Source organism: Capra hircus, chromosome 18, assembly GCF_001704415.2.
Source record: "Capra hircus breed San Clemente chromosome 18, ASM170441v1, whole genome shotgun sequence".
NCBI classification, from domain to species: Eukaryota; Metazoa; Chordata; class Mammalia; order Artiodactyla; family Bovidae; genus Capra; species Capra hircus.
Genome location: NC_030825.1, coordinates 61,274,176 through 61,282,196, shown reverse-complemented (window position 1 = coordinate 61,282,196; position 8,021 = coordinate 61,274,176). Strand labels below are relative to the sequence as shown.

Genomic DNA, 8,021 nt, shown 5'->3' with positions numbered 1-8,021 from the left:
ACCCAGGTACTGACCCTGAGTTTGTTGAACTGAGCACTATGCTGAGTTTGCTGTTTTGTAGTGTGTCACTAGGGAATAGCCCATTTCTACTTAGGGAGAGTTTTGTGTTTGGAATTTAGACTCGTCCCATTCTTGTTTCTTAAAACTGCCCAAGTACCCAGATACCTGAATTGCTTCAGCCTCTCTAGCAGGGTTTGAGCGCACCATGCTGTGAGAAACAGCTTTTTATTGAGAATAAACCCTTTCAGGCTTAAGAGGAAGTATCTTGGCTTCCGACATAACCTGAAGCTTTTACCTGAGCACTGTTACAGAAGGTAACTTAATGTTGTCAGGGTAACAGTCCCCGCCCTCTCCGCGCCCCGCCCCTCCCAGGAACAGTGCACACAGCGGGTGCTCGCCCCGCCCCTGGTCGGAAGCCGCGGCTCTAAAAGCAAGAGCCCTTTCACACGGAGCCGGAAGTTGGAGAGCGCGGAGCTGAGGTCCCCGAGCGGCGCCAAAGCGTCCTTCTAGAGTAAGTTTGCAGAGCTCGCCACCCCTCCATCCCCCACCTCCGCCCTCGCTCACTCGTCCTCATGGTGTGGGAATTGCCAGCGACCTGAAAACCCTGGCACCCGGTGCTCGGCCCCGAATAAACGCTGCTGCTGCCGTTGCGGCCCAGTTATCTTTTCGTTTGGGTTTTAAGTGTTGCTGAGGCGGTTTCGGTCCTCGGTGCGCGTAGACACCGCCTCTGGCGACATTTTCCTGCTTAAAACCCTTGTTTCCTCTGGCCTCGCCAAGTAAAGCCCTCTCTCGCGAGTTGGAGCAGCAACCCGCCGCGTCGCCTTCTCGACCGCTGGAGGCAGAGCCGGTCGCCCCCGCTCCCTGAGAGGCCGCGCCCTCTCCCTGGTCCCGGGATTCCGCAGAGCCCGCCCCGCTCCTGAGCCCCCTCCCTCCCAGCCCCTCTGTCCTCGCGTCTCCTGAGGCCGCTCCTTGTGCCCCGCAGCAGCCCCCTTTCCTGTCAGCCCGTCCCCTCACCCCTCATAGGGCAGGTGACCTGGGCCAGCCATGTGACAGCCAGTGCTGTTGCATGCCCAGTTCAACTCGGTCGGAAAAGGTGCTCTTCCGGTCCGGGGGCGTCTCGTTCTGTCGCCCACTCAGTGAATTCAGGAGGCAGGAGGATCAGGGGAAGCAGAGTCAGAAGGACTGAGAGAAATAACTGAAACCGAGGAGAAAAGCATCAGAGAGAACCAATGGGAAAACTGAGAATGGCTGAGGGACTTGCAAAGGGATAGTCAAGTCAAAGAGTTTAAGCCTTGAAAATAGCAAAATGAGTAAATTAGAAAGCCAGATCTCCAGGGATTGGACAGCATAGGGAGAACTGCCCTGTCTTAGTGATGGGAGCGGGGAGGCGAAGGGCGGTGAGGGACGTCAGAGGTGGAAAACCTAAGTGGGTTTTGGCCGGTTTTGAGTCCAGATCTCTTGGGTTAGAGTGCTGAGTTGTGTTTTCACCCGGTTCGAGTCCCGCCACATGGGTTCAAGTCTCAATTTGAGGTGGCCGGTTTGGTCATGGTGCTAGCAGAGAAAGAGGTAAGGAGCAGAGGAAGAAAAGGCTGGAAGGAAGCATAGCCACATGGCCTGCCAGAGAGTGGGGAGGAAGGGAGAGTTACAGTGAGAGAAGGGGAGTAATCTGGAGCGCAGAGAGGGAGCCAAAATGGGGGAGGAAAGAGGCAGACTTAGGTATGGATTTTTGAAAGACTCAGGAAGGTTGGAGAGAGCATTTGGAGGGGGAACGAATTGCAGCAGCCTGGGACAGGACACGTGTGAGGGAGGAAATAGGACAAAAACAGCAGGAGAGCAGAGGGGGGGAAAGAGACACTGAGACCCAGATAAAATAGGGAGATAGGTGAACAGAGGGGTAAGCTCTATCCAGGTGTGGCCAGTTGTTTGGATACAGATGATTTTTTTGGTTATACAGAGGAGGATGAGAATTTCAAAACTCCTGTCTATAAGGCTTGTGTCTTTTTTTATTAGTTGTGGCAGAAGATGACTTTTATTTGCAAACCCTGTTGAGCCTGGGGCAGTGGCAACTCAGTGGCAGTGGCACTGAGTTTTGAGTGACCCCCTTCCCTTGTCTTATCATGAGACAGAGGTCAGGGAAGAAGAGACCTGGGGCAAGAAATGACTGACTCTGTCACTCTGTGGTAGCTTTTTTTTTTTTTTAATGACTTTTTTTGGCTGGGCTGTCTTCGGTTCTGTGCCGTGCACTCAGGAGTTGTGGCTCCCAAGTTCTAAAGCACAGGCTCAGTAGTTGTGCACAGGCTTAGTTGCTTGTACTTGTGGGATCTTCCTGAACCAGGGATAGAACCCATGTCCCCTGCATTTTCAGGCAGATTCTCATGCACTGTATCACTGTTGGGTAGCATTTTTAAAGGAACACTTTTTTTAATATAATGGATTCACACTTTCTCCTTTCTTTATGTATGGTGCTTTTTGTGGCTTGAAATAGGTCTTAATTCATTCCGTTTCTGTAATGATTTTTAACTTCAGAAATAAGCATTTTTAGTTTACAGTATTCTACTCTTATCCTTTTCTAAATATGATTATTCTCCACATTTTTTTTAAACTTAACACCAGATTTTTAGATTAAAAATAATTCTCAGGTTTTTGTTTCAAATTTTTTTCAGATTCATTCTTTGCCTGAGTGCTTTCTTCCCTTCATCTCATACATTTGAAATTTTCTTTGGTAAGTAGTAAATCATCTTAGACTATTTTGTGCCATACTTAGCAAAAGTGTCACCTCGTTTATCAGTTCTAATGAGGTAGATGAACCTAGAGCCTATTATACAGAGTGAAATAAATCAGAAAGAGAAAGACAAATACTGCATATTAATGCTTATATATGGAATTTAGAAAGATGGTACCAGTGATCCTACATGCAGGGCAACAAAGGGAGACACAGATGTAAAGAACAGACTTTTGGACTCAGTGGGAGAAGGCGAGGGTGGGATGATTTGAGAGAATAGCATTGAAACATGCATATTACCATATGTAAAATAGAATGATCAGTGCAAGTTCGATACATGAAGCAGGGTACCCAAAGCCAGAGCTCTGGAACAACCCAGAGAGATCTGGTGAGGAGGAAGGTGGAAGGGGGTTAAGGATGGGGAAGACACATGTCCAATTCATGTTGATGTATGGCAAAAGCCATCATAATATTATAAAGTATTATCCTCCAATTAAAATAATTAAAAATTAAAAATGAGGAATCTGGAAAAATAAAAGTTAATAAGCAAAGATCACTTCCCTTCTCTTTCTCTGAATTCAAAGAGAAATACATCTTGGAGGGTTTTATGTATGGGACATCGTATAATAAAACAGACATATTTTCAGCTGTGGTTTTACCAAAGACATGAATTGTGTGTATGTGTTTATGTGTGCACACACAAATGGATATTTCTGGTCTCAGCTCTTTACCAGAGAATAACAGAGGTATGACATTAGATCTTGTGAAATTAAAGGCATTTCTTTGAGAAATGGGAAAAATAAAAGAACATTTAACATGATAAAAGCAACAAAATAAAATGCTTCGTTCTTTCCTTTCAAAAAAAAGGGGAAAAAAAAACACACCTAGTTTAACTGGTTAGTCTAATGGTCTGTTTTCTCCATTGCTATGATCAGTGAAAAAAGTGAGCTGTGAGGTGATATGAAGATGTTTCCCTCAGGTCCCTTTTTGATTTTTCTGTGCAAATGAGGAAGGATGAGCTGGACTGACCTGAAACCTTCCAACAGAGCCTCTCTGTTCATGATGAAAAAGATTGTTCAGATTCTATTTCTAAGCTGACCCCTTACAGTGTTTGTTGTATCAGTGGATGTATATTTGCAATTCTGTATTTTTAAAATATTTTACTGCAATCTCATAATAAAGAATTATCTGCTTGGTATCAGTTTGACCCAATCTTGAAAGAAAAGTTTCTTTTGCTCAGATACATGACAGATGTTCCTGGTCTTAAATGGAATGGGCAATAAGGACAAACTTGGCCCTCTTGCCCTTCAGCCTCTTATTTCATTATTCAGTTATACCCGGTTCTCTTCACTCAGCTCAGACCTTCTCATAAACGGCTTCTCTCTGGTCCTGAGGGAGCCCACTTGTAACATGGAGATGAGAGACTAGACCAGAAACTCTGAGCGTGAGCATCACTGACCCCTGAAATAATTAGCCAAATTGGCTGTGTGTCTGTGTGTGGCAGTTCTGGTTTGGAGGGAGTGTCTGGTGGTAATGAGAATTTTAAATAGATCCCAGTCCTCCCTGAATGAAAAACGAAAAGGAAAACTGTAGGATGGAGGCAGGATCACAGGCTCAGAATTAGATGACTTCTGTGAATAAGGCTAAATCTGAAGGGAGATTTCTTTTACGTCCTGACGTTCAGACCTCCTCTGGCTTTCAATTTTTCCTGGGACAAAAGCTTGACTCTTTGCTGTGGCTCCACAGCCCTCTGTCAAGCTCAGGGCCCTGTCAGTGTCTCTAGCCTCATCCTGGGAGTTGACCCTTTGCTCATGGTTCAGCCTGTCCTGGTCTCATTTACCTTTTCTCTGTTTCCAAATACCAAAACCATTTCTGTCTGACATCTTAGTTTCTTTTCTCACCTTCAAGTCACCCTGGCTGAGGCCCTTTGTCACCCTTCAAGTCTAGGCTCAGAGAGGTCTCCCTATGCCCTCCTAACAGTCTCTCTCCTGTTACCCAGGTTTATTGCCTGTGTATCAGTTGCCATCCGCAGAAATTAATGCCCTTCTTCATGGGTTATTTTGAGTCCTTCCTGGTTCCTCTCTTTTTAGGGCTCATAGTGTTCCGCTTCTTCCCAGCGTGGCTGCAGTACCTGTTACTGGAAATGTCTTTAGATGACGGGACTATGGGTTGGGCTGAAATAATCCTCAGGGAAGACCAAGAGAACAGGGCAGGTGATGAAGATGTTTCCCATGTTCTGGACATTTCAGCTGTAATTGATCTTTACCCCCATGTGACTTCTTAAATATTCAAAAGAAAAGCCAAGAAATATAGGAAGTCCTGAAAAGCGCTACAGAACTGGTGTCCTCAAGCAGTGGGCTAAGATGTCCCCAGGTTTAGTCTGCTGTGTTTAGTCCACTGCAGCCCCTAGATCTAAGCTCTGTCCATCCAGGGATCGGTCACCATCGTGGACAGCAGCTTTGCCGTCTACGAGTTCATGTGCTCAGTGTCAGCGATTGTGATTTCATCGCACTGAGGATGAGCAGAAATCCCAAACCTAATGGGGCAGGAAGGAGACGCTGCCCCCTGTGCCCCCGCAAGAGCTAGAATATCTTCCAAGGAGGTGTCTGTGGCGAAAACAGGAGATAGTGAGACCTGGAGACCCTTGCTTTGAGACTTGCTCATCTGAAATGTCTTTGTTCGTGGACTCCATAATGTCCCCAGGTGGTGGCAGACTTTCGCAGGAGGGCCAGTCTCTTGATTTTCATGCTGAATGTGCAGTGTCCTTTTGGTGGTAGCTCGTGGGCACTCCTCTTGTGATCCCCTTTGCCAAGAAACCCCTGTGCACTTTAGTCTTGCTTAGTCTAGTCATGCAGGGAGGAGAGGGAGACAAATGGGGAAAGCGGAGAGAGCCTGGTGGGGTCTGCAGGAGGCTTGTGGCAGTACTTGGGGGCATCAAGGTGAGCCCGGTGAATGGAGTGTGCGCCCATCCCAAGTGTTGCAGGGACAAGGGGTGTGTGGATCTTTTGGAAAAGAATGTCTCAGTTCAGGCTGGAGAACCTGGAAGCGGGTTTGTTGGCATGGAATGGTTTGAGGTTCCAACGCCTTAGCTCGTGTTCCCTGGGATAGCAGTGCTGCGGCTGACACTTGCCTGCACAGGTTTGATTTGACAACTGGTGACCCCACGTGAGGAGCAATGAAGCACGTGTTATTCAGCCAAGAGAAGTCTTTTCCACTGTTAGAACTGTGGCCTCGGCTGAGACCACAGGTACCTGTGGGTGCAGGAGGAGGGGAGCCTTGGGCTTGAGGGGCTGGTTCTAGCAGGTGCCCCCAGCATCTACTCCACACCCTGGCTTTTGTTGGCTCTTTTAGCAGGCAGGCACCATAGAGTAACAGGGAAAATCTCAGGTCATTTTTTGCATCAACTTTGGTATCATTGTGTACTTGGAGTTGCCAGTGAAGAAAGTTTCATGTGCATTTTGGAAGATACCAAGAGAATCTAGAGTGTTTCCTTGGAAGATGGTGAGGTCTCAGTGGGCCATGTGCATCATTGGATTTATCCCTCTTTTTCATAGTCTTTGGAGGTTTCAATCTTTGACCTGGATCACTCACTGTAAATGAAAATATAGTGTCTTGTGTCTGTGGATCCTTGGGTGTCCTCTTTTGTATTTTGCCTCATGCATGAGTTATCAGGGCTTGGAATGCTTTGTGTTTGTGTAAGAGGGTTCAAGGCTCATTATGGGCTCTATGAACACTGTTGGACACCATGAAAGTTTGTAAGTTTGTTTGAGGCCTGCTGGGAAATTAGGAGTACTAAGGTTACGATCGCAGAATGCTTGTTAATAAGGTGGTCCTGCTCGGTAGGGATCTCTGGGCCCAGCCTGAGAAGAGTCATAAAGTCCTGTGACGTAGGGGAAGATGGCTCAGAGAATCAGAGGGCAGTGATGCACAGTGATCTGCTACCTGGAGGCTTGTCCTCTAGAAGATGCAGCTGCAACTCTCTTGCTGCCTGGCCAGTGCTGGGTTCTCTGTTATCCACCCCTCTCCTTCCCAAAATAAGCAAACACACAGGCATAGTACAGAAAACACGGAATCTTAAGTGCACTGTTGGTGGTAATGTAAATGGTACTGCTATGTTGGAAAACAAAATGGAAGTTCTTAACAAATGAACATAGAACAGGCCTACAGCCTGTCAAACTCATTTCTGACAGATATCCAAAGAAAAAGCGATCAGTTTTTCAGGGATATGTCCACAGTCCCATGAGTGTGACTGGATTTGGAGTAGCCAAGGCATAGACACAGGCCAGATGTCTCTTGACAAAAGAATAGGTAACAAAAGTGTGGTATGGAATATTTATTATATTTTGTATATTCATGAACTATTTTTTCTCTATCTATAAATATACAAATCACGAATCCTGCATTTATGCCAAAATGAATGAACCTACAGAACATTATGCCAAGTTAAATAAGCCTCACAAAGGAGGACAGACGCTATGTGGAAACTAGACTTGTCAAACTCATAGAACCATCGAGTAATAAGGCTGTTACCAGGAGCTGTTTGGAGGGGGAAATGAGGCACTGTTAGTCAAAGAGTAGAGATTTTCCTTTGTAAAATAAGTAAGTTCTGGGGATGTGAGGTATTGCATGCTGCCTGTAGTGTTTCTATATACTTAAATTAACCCAGAGAGAAATAATAAAGTGTACTCATAGGTGGAAGTGTAACTTACTCGACTATAACAATTGTTCAGTGTATGAATCTATCACATGATCACTTTGTACACAGTACGTTTATACCATTTTTGTTAGTTACACCTTAGTAAGGCTGGGAAAGAAAGAGAGTTGGGAGGAGCTTTGCTCCTCTGAATGGTGCTCAGTCCAGGCTTCACATTTCATTGCTGAGGTGTTTTGCATACCCATGTTTTGTACCCTCTGACCAGAGATTCCCCTTCAGGTAGTTTGTGTTGGTCCACAGCTCGAGAATGTTTAAGGTGTCCCAGTTGATTCCAGTCTGGATCCCTCACTGAGCATCAGACTCTGAGTACTCCCAGTCCTGAGGGCAAAGATCTGGGCTGAGGAGGGGGTGCTCTGCTCGGACTGGGGCTGGACAAGGGCCTGCTGTGTGACCTGAAGGGGATCGTGGGGTCAGCAGAGGTGGCCCCTGCTGCTGTGTGCGTGAGGCCTCACCAGGAGGGGAGTGTGATCTGAGGGAAAGTGTGGGAAAGTCCCATGTTGGTCTCTGTGCTGGAATTGACTGTCCTGAGTCCCTCCTGAGACAGTGGCCACAGGGGACTGTCTGTTCCACACGGTGAGGGCTTCC

The 8,021-nt window shown here is 46.6% G+C and overlaps 1 protein-coding gene across 1 annotated transcript in view; it reads left to right on the top strand.

The window, feature by feature from the left end:
• Nucleotides 404–8,021, top strand: part of LOC102175116 (zinc finger protein 160-like) — a 29,047-nt gene continuing 21,429 nt past the window's right edge. The window contains 2 exon segments of the mRNA XM_018062996.1: nt 404–511; nt 2,664–2,722. The gene's annotated coding sequence lies outside the window, so the exon portion shown is untranslated.